General features: G+C 41.9%; 1 protein-coding gene across 17 annotated transcripts in view; it reads left to right on the top strand.

The window, feature by feature from the left end:
• TSPAN32 (tetraspanin 32) overlaps positions 1–13902 on the top strand; it is a 63768-nt gene that overhangs the window by 27808 nt on the left and 22058 nt on the right. The window lies entirely within an intron of this gene.

Genomic DNA, 13902 nt, shown 5'->3' with positions numbered 1-13902 from the left:
ATTGGGAGCTTTGCAAAAAGATTGAGGATAGGTTCTGGCCACTCTGAATTTTCCTTTATCGGCAATGATAGTCAGGAGATAGAGACATCCAGCTAATGTGTTTGTTTGTTAAAACTGTCAGCAATGAAATAGAGAAACCATCAGCTTGAATATCATTCTTGGGTCGCTATCACATTGAAATGAATGAATCAGCGATCAGTTCACAGCTCTTGGAGTCGTCATTTCAGATTGTCTGTAAACTCAGGAAGATATTGCACTGGGTCTCATTTGGAAGACCATCTTTACAAGAACAGTTGTTCTCAGATTGTTGACCATGAACCCACAGTGGTCTGTGCAGGCCTTTGTGGTGGTATGCGGAATGGACCATTTTGAGAATCAAGTAGTGGAGTTGTCAGAGGTGGGGAATGAGATGATCTTTCCCTTGCAAAGTGATCTACTGAATGAAGAAACTGACAAGTCAGAGTTTGATGTTTAGTTCCCCATCTTACCTTTCACCTTGCAGGGGAGTACTGTCTCCATGACATGTTCACTCTGTCTGTCTGTGGAGTGGCAGGGGTGATGTGAGGTGGCTAGTCTCCCTGAAATATTCCTGCTTGTAAACTTGAGGTGCACAGTGGTGGAAGTTACTACAGACCGTTTCCCTCTCCACAATGTGGAATACCCCCACACAAGGGCTTTCGGGGCAGCTGCGTATCACAGGCTGTTCCTGGGAGCTATGATAACCAAAGGGTAGCCGGGGTGGGAGAGTTGAACAATTCAGTAATGTCGCAATTTAAAGAAATATGGGATTTCTCTTTGTTTTCTAATCTGACGGTATCCTGCTGATGGCTAACCCCTCCCCCTATTCTCTTTTAGGCTGGAATTATTTTTAATTTATTAGCTTGAATTCCTTTTTTTTCCTCTTCAACATTATGGGTGGTAGTGTTACGAACATACAAATCTCACAGCTCTTACAAAACTGTAAGTACGCACTGAGCTTTTAGGCTGGCTTTTTATTATGAGTTACATTTGAACATTGAAGATGACATGAAGTTTTAAATTTTGTTCAGTACTGTTGCCTGATCTTTAGATTATGTATTATTGATTACTTAAGAATCCCCAGTTACCACTCTCAGGGTAGACAGGTACTTGTTCCAAGATCAGGCCCAGTATTATTCAAATTATTATATAGTTGGGAACCCCAATGTGCACAGTTGCAACATTCACACTATAAGAACTCTTAGATTTACAAATATAGTTTATTAATACATTTAGCACAGTCACAAACACCCCAACTTAATAAGATAGAGATCCTCCAGAATGTACATCTGCACATCCATATACTCACACCATCCCTTGTAGAACGACCTGAAATGTTAGCCATCATCTTCCTCATCACCATCATCTTCCCCATTATCACCAGTGGCCATCATTCTGGCACCTCCCAAGGACTACATCTCTCTCTCCTACCACCCCCTAGGCTGGGATGCCACTTTTATAATATGTTATGCTGGCGCCACTATGTTTGATGCATATTCAGTAGGGGATTTTCCCTTTTCCTTATTTGTATTTCCTCACTTTACTAATGTTGGAGTGTCTTTTCCTGTAGGTTAGTATATCAATGATCTCAACTTCTTATCATATGTGTCAGTTCATTACCATGGCCTTTTGTGGTTAGGTATCACATTTGTTATTTCTGTCCTCTCTGGTTGTTTCGGTTCTTTCCAAGTTGTGGTCTACCTGTTAAGCTTAAGAGTATGAACTTAGGAAAGCCCCTATGGCAACCTGCTTTAACACATCCTCTTTGTTAGAGGTTGCAACCATATGTGGACCTTTTTATGCTTTAACTCACCACCATCTAACTAGATGACAGACATATGTGTGCTAACTTTGCCTTAGCTCAACATACAGGCTGTTGCCTGCAGGTCCCTTGTGTTACTGTGAAAATATACTCTAATATTAACCTATTATAATAAAACAAATAATCAAACCCATAAGAAACTTAAAAGAGAAGATATATATATATCTACGGCTAGCCTGCTTTTATATATATATATATATATATATATATATATATATATATATATATATATATATATATATAAAAGCAGGCTAGCCGTAGATGTATCTCATGTACCTGTCTTGTACATCAGTTCATTGCCAGGACACTTCTGTGGTTGAATTATGTACCTGTGGTTAGAACTTCCCCTTAAATTCTATTTCAGCTCCCCATATACTTGGGTTTTCCATTGGGCCATTTATCTATGCAAAGTTAATCTGTTCAAAGTTCATAGCTGTCAAGCCTTATGCTAACTTGCTGTCAGGGCCAGCTCCAGGCACCAGCCAAGCAAGCTCGTGCTTGGGGTGGCAGATTCTACAGGGCGGCATTCCATCCAAACCTAGGGCGGCACGTCCACTTTTTTTTTGTTCGCTGCTGTGGCCGCCCTGTAGGGGGCGGAGGAGGGGCACGCCATGCAGCAAACTCAGCAGGGCAGCCTGTGTCCTTCCCTCCCCACCGACCAGAATGGCGCGGAGCCCTCCCAGCAGGCGGTGCAGCGGTCAGGGCCGCGGGGTGAGCGCCCCCCTGAAGCCCTAGCCGCCCCCTTCTCTCTCTCCCCCCCGCTCCGTCCTCCCCCATTAGACCAGGTGTGCACTCTGCAGCACAGGGAGTCCCCCTGCTCCTTGGCTCTGGCCGCCCTGTAGGGTTTTTTGGGTTTGTTTTTTCCCCTGCTTTGCCGGCCGCGCCATTTGTTTCTTCCCCCCGCTTTGCCGTTCCAACTGCGCCATTTTTGTTTTGTTCCCCACCACCACCCTTTGCTGCTCCAGACGCGCTTTTTTTTTTTTCCCCTGCTTTGCCGCTCCGGCAGCCCCTCCCTCCCACCCCCTTTTTTTTTTTTGCTTTGGGCGGTAAAAAAGCCAGAGCCAGCCCTGCTTGCTGTAGCCAATATCTTGCAGGATACAGGCCTGTAGGTTTCTTGCATTACTGCTGAATATAATGCAAAGCAGTGAATATTATAAAGGCAAACTATCCCACTGGCCTACAATACTTAGCTATTCAAATAGGCGTTCTGTAAATCTATATAAACATCACTCAGTTGTTCAAGGTCAATATCTTGCTCTTCTTCTGCTTAGTCCTGGTGCTCCTTAAGTGCCTTAGACTGTAATAGCACCTGGTCAGTGAGTTGAATGTGGGTGATATTAAACATTACGTTTTGTGAATTATGATCTGGTTGATCCTACTAGTTCTTCCCTTTAGGGCAATAATCATGGTGGGTGATTTTAAAACTAGTTTGCCAGGAGAGCAACACACGATGAATGACCATGAGACTTTCCTGTAATGAGAGAGCACAATTCACTCTTAAAGCAACAGAATACTTTTTGATAGATTATAAAGCCATGAGGAACTATTGTGATATTCATCTAGCCTGACCTCCTGTAAACTGCACCATAGGATTTCACTGTAGTATATCTTTTTGATTTTTTTTTCCAAATCTTGATTTTAAAATGTCTATAGATGGAGGATTCACCATTACCCTTGGTAAATTGTTCCTATAGTCCCTCACTGTTAAAAATTTACATGTTATTTCCATTCCTTATTTGTCTAGCTTCAATTTGCAGTCATTGAATCATCTTATACCTTCGTCTGCTAGACTGAGGAGTCCTCTATCAAATGTCATTCCCCAAGTAGATATTTACAGACTGTGACCAAATCACCCCTTAACCTTCTCTTTGTTAAGCTAAACAGATTGAGCTTCTCGAGTGTATGCTTTCTTAATCCTTTAATGGTTCTCGTGATTCTTCTCGGAACTTTCTCTAATTTATCAACATCCTTCCTGAATTGTGGATACCAGAACTGGACACAGTATTCCAGCAGTGGTCACTTCAGTGCCAGTTACAGAGGTAATGTAACTCCCTCCTCTTGATGTTTCCTTGTTCATACATCTAAGGATTTCATTAGCCCTTAAGGTCCTAATGTTGCACTGGGAGCTCACAGTCAGTTAACTATCCACCGTGACTCCCAAGTTCTTTTCAAAGCCCCCCATCCTGTATGTACAGCCTATATGCTTTGTTCCCAGATGCATGAATTTACATTTGGCCATATTCAAGTAGATATCATTTGCTTGAGCCTAGCTTGCCAAACAATCCAGATAGAGTTACTGACATTTTAAAATCGTAGTAATTAAGCTAACTATTTGGAACCAGCCTTTATTTCCTTAGTGATTAAAGCCAACCAATAGCCTCTTTACCATGAAATGCAGAAGCTTCATTAAGAGTTCCTGCTACCTGGAACATGAGCTCTGAAGAAGTCAAATGGAATAAGACAACCAATTAATAATTTCCCAGAACCTGGGTACACAAAGTAATCATTAAAGCCTTTTAGTTAGTTCCATGCTAGAGATGAATGATTAGAGTAGCCCCGTGAGCAATCTTTTAGAGAACTCATATGGTATTGGAAGAAATTGTTACCCTTCTGATGTGATGCACAGAACAATTTCTTTAAATCCTGTGATATGACTGCATGGTGGTTCTCTTCAAACTGCAAAATAGGACTGAAAAACTACCCTTTTGGCAGGAGTAGACTAGAGGGAAACCAAGAGCCACACTAGGTTAATGCAGGTTACAACTGGCCTGGGAAATGTGTTCTGAGCATCCCAAGTCTGCAGTAGTTCAAATCCCTGTAAAGGCCACCTGGATGAGTCATTAAAAGACGATCTATTAATATCACATAAGCTCCACCCACTTGTCAGCCTGTATTTAAGAGAGGCCATTGCCTGAAATAGTGAATGTGTTGCCCATCAGTACTGAGTGCACTGAGAAGGTTATAAAAAAGTTTTTTTGCACGGTCTTTGTGTATTTTCCATAACTCTAGCTAAAGCTTTTAACATTGCCACACAGTGACTTTTTCATAAGAAAACGTTTAGCATTAATTAACGCAGAAAGGAGGCCAGCATCACAACATCCCAGCTTGGATTCCTTTGCAAAATGTGCTTGTAATAAGAGATTGGAAAAAAAATAAAATAAAATAAAGTGTTATGAGACAAGAAATAGTTCAGAGTTGCATATAGTTGGCCTTGAGAAATTCCACTACATAAATAGGCTACTTAATGACATTTTTTTTTATTTCAGACATAATGGGACAGGGAAATTTAGATTTACAAGAAAAATAGTATATTAATATAGATATTTGCCAAAAAAAGTTGTTTTGACAAGGAGTGTTGTGAGGTTTCCTGCATATTTTCATGTCACTCTGTCACAGGATGACATGAAATAAATTAAGTAAGTCCATCTCCCCTGTGCTAGAACAGGAGCTCCCATTTGACCATTTAAGAGGTCCAGGCAGCACATGGGGGCTATACAGGACCGGAGAAAATCTGAGGGGCAAGACTCAGTGTGAGAGACAGAGACCTGCTGAATCAGAGCTGTCTGACTGGGAATCAGGGACATATGAGAGCTGCCAGGAACCAGAGGTCTGTGGAAAGTCCCAGAAGGAAGTCGAAGGGGTTTGTTGGCTGATTTCACCAAGCCAGAAAGCCAGGGGCTGTAGGACATGAAAGGGCTGATGGCAGAAAGAGCAGCAGAAGAGGGAGGTGCCTGCTTTCTCTAAGCTGGAGCCAAGGGCCGGAGAGGGCTGAAAGCAGGGGAGCAGCAGAGGGGCTTACCCACTGATATCTCCCCACCAGAGAGCTGGACTCAGAGGAACAGTGAGACAGCCAGAGGGAGTGAAGGATTCTCCCCTGGTAAAGATGATCTCCCAGCAGAGAGATGGAAGGGGTTCCCGCTGGGAAGAGCAGAATTGCACTCCAGCTGAATGGGCTGAAGTGGCTGCCCTGGCAGAGCAACCAAAGAAGACAGATGAGGAGCCTAGGTGTGGTGGAAGATACTGGAGTGTGGTATGGAAGAACTCCCAGCAGAGAAGGTGGGGGAGGTGCACTCTGAGAAGGGGTTTAAGGACTATATACACTGGATGTGCAAAATAGACAATGTTTGGAACTTCTGTCAGGAATTTAATGAACTGTATTTTGGTGATACACTGACCCCAGGGAGGGGTATTATTCAGGCAAGACAGCCTGAAGTAGATTTACTGGGGATTTTGCAAGGGGAAATTGAGGTAGGTGTGCATGTCATGCTGCAGTGTGGTGAAGGGGGCATGCCGGGCCAGACTGCTCTAACACACTTATCTTTTTTTCGCCCCAAGCCGCGCTTTCAATAGGAATCGCTGGGCTTCTGCTCTGATGTCTGCTCAGTGAGGATTTTGAACCAAAAATGTTTTTCATGGGATGAAATGGCCTATTCTGAAAAAAAAAGTCTAATAAATGTTTTTAGGAATCTTCAGTACTTCTGATCAAATTGGAAAATGAAGAATTTAGTCCACTGTCTTTCTCCTCCCGCCCACCCCCATTTTCATTTTCACTCTGACCCATTTTCAGTGAGAAGGAATAAAAGTTGCGGGGGGCTGAAATGGAACAAAAGAAATCTCAAATGTGGAAAACATGCAGACTGAAAACTACTTCAAAATTTCTGAAATTTTTCCCTCATCTCCCTCATAGTTTGACCAGCTCTAAGTTGTCTTTTTCAGTGGCGTGAAAGAAACTATCAGTACCTTCTTATCAATCTAATATCTTCTCCATCAGTGAGACAGCTGGGCATAGTTGTTGCCAGGTAAGTTTATCTAATTGGCAAGTAAGAGAGCAGAAAGAAAGCACAGCTTTCTCCTTTGCTAAAAGCAGTGAGGATCTACCCCTCCTCTTCTTAGCTTGGGTCAGCACACTCCCCCAGTTGCTTATCTGATGTCGTGAGTGTGTCCCCTCCTCCTTCAGTCTGTTATATCCACATTGTGAAGTAGCAGCTTCTTCTCTTTCCTCAACGGGCAGAACTGAATTTGTCAAAATGAACATGTGTCTTATGATGATTTATTGAGTTTGCTACTAGTGAAGTTCTCTGCTTTATCTGCTAATCACACAGTATCTGTGAGAAAAGGAAACAATTCTGCTTATCACACGACATCCTTTAAAAAGCTTGGAGAGCTGAAACCTGGATTTACCATCTCTTTATCTTTACAACATGGCTTTTCAAACAAGATGCACTGTAAAATGGTTCAACTGCACTGGCTTTGGTTTAATATTGAAAAGTAGCTGGCAGCACCATTTACTGTGCTACTTCCCTTTCCCATCATACACAGCTTCCTACACCATTAAGGGAGAATCCAATTTTCTCAACAATGTGGAGTCATCTACAGTAAATTTCAACACTTCCAAGATCCAATCCTGCTAGCTCAGTTTATGTAGTACTATGGGATAGCCTCTGCCTTAAAGGTAAAGAGAAAGCAGCTGTTAAAAATGTGGCATTGGTAAAAGGAATAGTCAGGATAGAGGACATGATACATGGTAGAAGAGCATCCTTTGAATGCATTTCTAATGAATTCAAAGTCAAATAGTGCTTGCTCTCTCCCTACAGTTACACCTGTAGATATAGTTACAGATAAATAGAGACTTTGTCTTAACATAACATACACTCCATAAGAGGACGTATTTAAAAAACATGCGTCTGACTAAGTGGGTATTCACCCACGAAAGCTTATGTTCCAGTACATCTGTTAATCTATAAGGTGCCACAGGACTCTTTGTTGCTTTTTAAAAAAATATGGTAACTCAATCCACTTTGTAGAAAATTTCCTAAATGGGCTGAACTTCCTGCAGTAGCCTGTTAATGATTAGTCTGAGAAAAATGGAGAAAAGAGCTGAGTCTTCCTATTTCAACGACAGACTGAACACAGAAGATACTTCAGGCTCATTCTCTTTCAGATATTCTCAAAACAAAATTTTAAATGGGTACTTTTTGTTTCCTAAGGGTCTACTGTAGGTTGGTCTTGTCAAACAGAGCAGATTTTGGAGGTGCAGACAAAAAAAAAAGCCAAACTCTTATACTATGTCCATTTGTAAAAAGTTGCACAACTGTTTAGAGCTATACTAAAAGCACTTTCCTGAAGGTTGGGCACTAACATTTTATCCTTGCCCAGTTTGTATGTGCTTGGGATATTAGATGAATTGGTGCTACCAGTCAATATCAACAAATGGATTGCAGACTACTTTAGTGGATAAAAGTAGAGCTGGCTGGAAAGTGGGGATTATCCACAAAAAACTTCAGCTTTTCAGCCAAAAACCAAAATATTTTGACAGAAAGCGAAAATAGTTCAGTTCAGAAAAGCCACGGCAGTGTCTCATGGAAGCTGTAGTTGAGGTACCTCACCATCCTATTTTCCTTCATAAGCATGGTCAAACTACATTTGCTGTGATGCACGCTGGTTTTTCCTGTGGGTGAGGAGAGGCCATGCGTCAGAGAGAGATGTACTTCAAGAGGGGTGCCCCGTGCATAGAGAACTGAATTACAATTCACATGAGGCATGGTGACTCCATAGACAAATCTAAATATTTTGGGTTTGGGACCAAAAACTTTTCAGTTTTTAGGCATGTTGATTTTTTACAAAAAATCAAAATTTTCTGCAGAAAGCAGACCCTTTCCATGAACACGTTCATTTAATAGAAAACTCAGTTTCCATCAAAACATAGTTTAAACAGAGAATTTTAAAGCAGTCCTAGACAGAAACATCTTTCAAAGACTATAAAAATAGGATGCTTTCTCCCCTGTGAATCTTAAAGAGCCATCTTCAGAAAATGGGAATGATTCATACGTGATCAGGTAGTATTGTATGACCCGGACACCATAGTGACTCAGTTTGATGAACCTACCTCTTCCATATCTGCTTGGTTTTATATTTTTTTCTACAAAAGGGTTACCCATACCTCTGAAATATCCTGTATTTTGTCCCAAAGTTACATATATTCCACACAGATTTGATGTTCCCTCTGCTTTTAGAGTTAAATCATTTGCAAGGGTAATGTAGAATCATGAATCTGAGGTTATAGTGATTTATATTAAAATGCTGAGGGATTTGTCCTTTTAGATTTCTTTCCTACATTTGGGTTGCCTTAGAGCCTTTCCGGGCTGAGGTCTCTAACCTGTTTACATTAGGGTACTTCTAACAAGAAAAAAAGTAGCATACGAGTGTGAAAGAAGAAAACCAAAGTAACCAATTGCCATACAAATCCTCATCATGGACCCTCAAATACTAAGATCTTTACCCTGCTGCTTGCACACTTATTGTAGATTTCCTGTTCCATGATTGCATAATCAGTAGTAATTAAACCATTGGCAAGCAATCCTGAGTGCTGAAGATTGTTTGGAAAATGGGAGCCTAATAAATCACAGCTCTGCAGGGTTGTAGACTAGGAAGTCCTAATTATGACTGAAATAGGAAAATAGCAAAAGTTGTTGATCCAACTAGGAAGAGATCTGTAGGAGAGATAAAGATGTATATGTCAACCGTGCTATTGTAGATGGTATGTGGCTTTTTTTTCTGTCTATGCTATACAAGGTGAGGGAAGGAGGGCCAGGAATGGGGATGAAATCCCAATCTGAACCTCATAAACACTTATCTTTTTGAGTACAGAATGTAGACCCATTATCTAAATAACTCATACATGCTAGTACAATACAGACCTGTTTCTTTTTTCCAAACCACTTCAGAGAGCTCTGAAATCTCTGGGTGGAAATAAGGCTTTTAATGAGCAGGGGTGCCATGCATGCTCCTTACTACTTTTGAGGGACATGACCAGACATTGGTTAATGAGAGTGGATGAGTGGTAGTATCCTGCATAATATCATCTAGACTATAATGTCGTGTGCTGAAGCCTGGTTCCAGAAAACAAGGGATTGAATCTGCTTTTCAGAAAACAAGTTACTGTCATACCAGGTGTATTCCCAGTAACTGCTCTGTTTATGTGGGCGCTATCACCTGTGTGCTAACTACTAACATTAACCCTTTGTTTACCAATTGAACCCTGTTTGTAAAGCTTCCCCTTTATAGAAGTGGGAGAGAGCCTGACTTACAAGGATGGTGTTTATTAAACAGGAGTGGTCTAGTTACAGGTCCTCATTAATCACCAAAATCTGGGTTTGTCTTGGGACCTCTGGTACAGAAATAGGCAAGAGAAATGTCAGTGTCATTTCTTGATCTTTTTACCGCTGTTGGCAGGAACTTAAAAACCCTTCACATGAGCTGGGGAAGTTTTGGCCCTGTCATTTGAGCCAGTGAAAATAAAACTGCTGTAGTGAGGAAGGATTTTTGCAGCAAGAGCAGATTTTTATGACCATAGATCAAAAAGCAAGTGAAGATGAGCATGGGCATAAAACAAACTAAACAAAGCCTTCCCAACCCAGGGCTCACAGAGCACCTGTTGCAAATAATTCTCCTAGGCACTCTCCCCATTCTCCTTCTCTAGCAGCTCATCTTACAGCTGTTCCCCCTGCATACCTGTTGCAAGGGAAAGGAAAAGTGAAACTGGAGTTAACCCCTTGTTTGCTGCCCCAGTGTCATTCATAAATCCTTTGCTTGGTGTACATTTACCAGCTATTTGATGCAGTACATACTGACACTTAGGAAAGATCGATTCCAGAACCTAGGGAAATTGTTCAATTGGACTTTCCAGGACCTTATTGTCGCCGCATCAGACACTTCAATACTCAATTGTAGAATGGGCGTTATCCTAGAATTTAGATGAGAAATTTTTTTGGTCCCTTCCCTGTTAAGTCAATAATATTTTGTCTGGGTATTTCAGTCTCCAGCTTTTCTTCAGATAATTCTCCTTTCAGTGGGGGGAAGGGGCTGTATGTATAACATTAGCAAAATGGAGGCCCTGATTGGGGCCTCGGTGTTTTACCGTGACATAAATCAATAACAAGACATTACATTTAAAAATCTCCCGTGCTTGTTTCTGGTGGCTGTCCAGATGGAAGCTGAAAATTGCATGGCATTGTTCAGAAAAAGCAAGAGGCAGCCCTGCTGTCTTGCCTAATATTTTGACTTTCAGTGACAGGTTCTGATATAGCTGAGTATGGGCTATTACTGAGTGCATAATGACAGGTTTCAGAGTGATGGCCGTGCTAGTCTGTGTGAGTAAAAACAACAAGGAGTACTTGTGGCACCTTAGAGTAACATTTATTTGGGCCTAAGCTTTCATTGGCTAAAACCCTCTTCATCAGATGCATGGAGTGGAAAATATAGTAGGAAGATATATGTACACAGTACATAAAAAGCTGGGAGTTACCTTACCAAGTGGGGGTTCAGTTCTAATGAGACAATTCAATTAAAATGGAAGTGGGCTATTCTCAACAGGAGGAAAAATCACTTTTGTAGTGGTAATCAGGGTGGCCCATTTCAAACAGTTGACAAGAAGGTGTGAGTAGGAAGGCCACCCTGATTACTACTGCAAAAGTGATTTTTTTTCCCCTCCTGTTGATAATAGCCCACTTCCACTTTAATTGAATTGTCTTATTAGAACTAACCCCCCACTTGGTAACACAACTCCCAGCTTTTCATGTACTGTGTACATATATCTTCCTACTGTATTTTCCACTCCATGAATCTGATAAAGAGGGTTTTAGCCAATGAGTGCTTATGCCCAAATAAATTGGTTAGTCTCTAAGGTGCCACAAGTACTCCTCGTCATTGAGTGCATAATGGTTGCTATTTTGGCTTATACAAGCACTTCTCTGCTAGCCTGTAATTCATTATCAGTAAGCACTTTGAATTAGAGCATGAAAACCATGTATATAGTAGAACCACATTAAGTCTGTTATAACCTATTTTTGACTTGTATTAGACAGTGCTGATCTATGCCTACCTTCCTGTACCGACCTGGGTATGTATTCTGTGTGTATGCCTATGTAAGTAGGTCCATATGTGGGGGTGAGCCTAGAGGGAAGTATGTGTGTAGATATTTGTGAGTATTTGTGACAATATTTTTCCTATAACACTAGGGCATTGCGGCTTAATTCGTTAATGTGAGTGAGCTGGCCAGAAATTGTACCATGGTGCTGAGCAAATTTAAAATTAAACTCTAATCCTTTTCAAATGTCATGAGTGATTTTGGTTTCCCCAAAATGATTGGTTGTCCAGCATGAGACACCTTAAAGGGGCCTGATTTACAGAGGGCAGGTGTTCAGCACTTTCTGAAAATCAGGCTTTTCTACGATATCTCAGATTAGACTCAAAAACAGAGGCATCCAAAATCCCTAGCCACATCTGAAAATGGAGGCCTAAACTAAATAGCACATAAGTGCTGACTGTAGGTATTGAATGTGTTTCCATGGTACTGTCTGTAGAAGGGGGGGCTGTATTTGTGTACATGCATATTATTACACTTCTGTTGACGCTGGCTATTCAATGCTGATACTGTGTTCTTGGGAAGTCGGCTTAATAATTTCCAGCTTTTTCAAAACTCACTACCCTGTATCGTCACTTGAAAGCCTGGAAGTTCAGAGGCGACTTGCTATGTCTGTGCTGGTTTCCAGTGACTGTGAAGACCCCACATCACACTGTGTTTGCTCATTACACTTTTCTAGTCACTTACACAGTTCCAGAGTTGGATGTAAGGCTTTTGGGGAGAGCCAGCAGCATGAGATTTTTGACCCACACTCCTAAACTTACTTGACTGGTTTTAGGTTAAAATGGTGGTAGTAAGGAAGGAACTGGAAACCATCATAAAAGCTGACCGTAGAAGGGAAGTCCAGCTGTTCGTACCAAGGTCTCTGCCTGCATAGTGGCCAGCATCTGATGTTCTTTTCCAGTGCACAATTCTCCTGTTGACTCTAAGACCCCCATGTGTTATCAGATCTGGTGAGACAAGGTGGGTGAAGTCTAATGAAAGATATTACTAACTTCTGTGGGTGAGGCCTTGTCTACACTGCCACTTTACAGCACTGAAACTTTCTCGCTCAGGGGTGTGAAAAATCACCCCGTGAGCACTGCAAGTTTCAGCGCTGTAAAGGGGCAGTGTAGACCGTGCACCAGCGCTGGGAGTACTGGTGCACTGTCTACACTGCCACTTTACAGCATTGAAACTTGCAGCTCCCAGCGCTGGTAGCTACTTCCCTTGTGGGGGTGGCTTTCATGTGGCTAGAGAAGACATGCCCTGAGAGAGAGACGCTTTCGAGGTTTGGGCAGGCATCTGGTAAACGGTAGGACTTTCCCTTTCCTGTTTCATCACAGAATCTAGAGTAGTTAACGATTTTAACATAACAAGCATTCAGAATAACCATCCCATTCTTTCTCTCAAGGCTAGGCAGGGAGGGAGGTGGGGATGTGTGCCAGGGAATTACAATATAACAGAGGAACAAAGAGTTTTCCAACTTAAAAATTGTTTTTGTCGCTTGTTTCCCCCCCCCCTTGTTTTTTATTTTCATCTTCTCCCTCTCCAGATTATTTTCTCTTCCTACTTTCCCTCCTCCTGTCATCTGTGTTGTGTTTTTTTTGTTTTTGTTTTTGTTTTTTTTTTTTAGAAAAGCAGCATCTTTCCTCTCATTCTTTGTCTCTTCCCCATTAGCTCCTTTTCACCCACCTCTTGCTCTCCCATCTTATTTTCTCTGTGCCTTCACTCCTCCCATTTTTCCATTCTCTCCACTCTAGGTTCCTGTTTCTTCCCCACCAAAGGCCAGCTCTTGCCGTGTGTGCTCATCTTCCTCCCTTTGTGAAGTTAACCTTTCTTCTAACTCCCACCTCCTGAGAGAACCCACTGTTGCTGGGAGAAGTCCTTCCTTCCTTTGTTTTTCTGCCTATGTTACTGCCTCTCTCTCACCACAGGAGACCTCATGGTAGGGAAGGCAGTATTCTTTCTGCACCCCCCGCTCCCTCCAGATGCCCTCACCTGCCTCCACTGTGCCAGCATCTGAACTAGCTCCTCACTGCGATGTGACTTCTTGTGGCCAGAGGCAACACTGACAGTTAGGCGCTAGCTGGTAGCTAGGAGGGAATTCCTATTGGCCATGCAATATAATCTGCAGAAGCCCAAGTATTAAATCATTCAT

The sequence above is a fragment of the Mauremys reevesii genome, linkage group 4 (assembly GCF_016161935.1).
Source record: "Mauremys reevesii isolate NIE-2019 linkage group 4, ASM1616193v1, whole genome shotgun sequence".
NCBI lineage: Eukaryota > Metazoa > Chordata > Testudines > Geoemydidae > Mauremys > Mauremys reevesii.
Note: the sequence above shows the minus strand (reverse complement) of the source record. Positions and strands in the feature narration are given on the sequence as shown.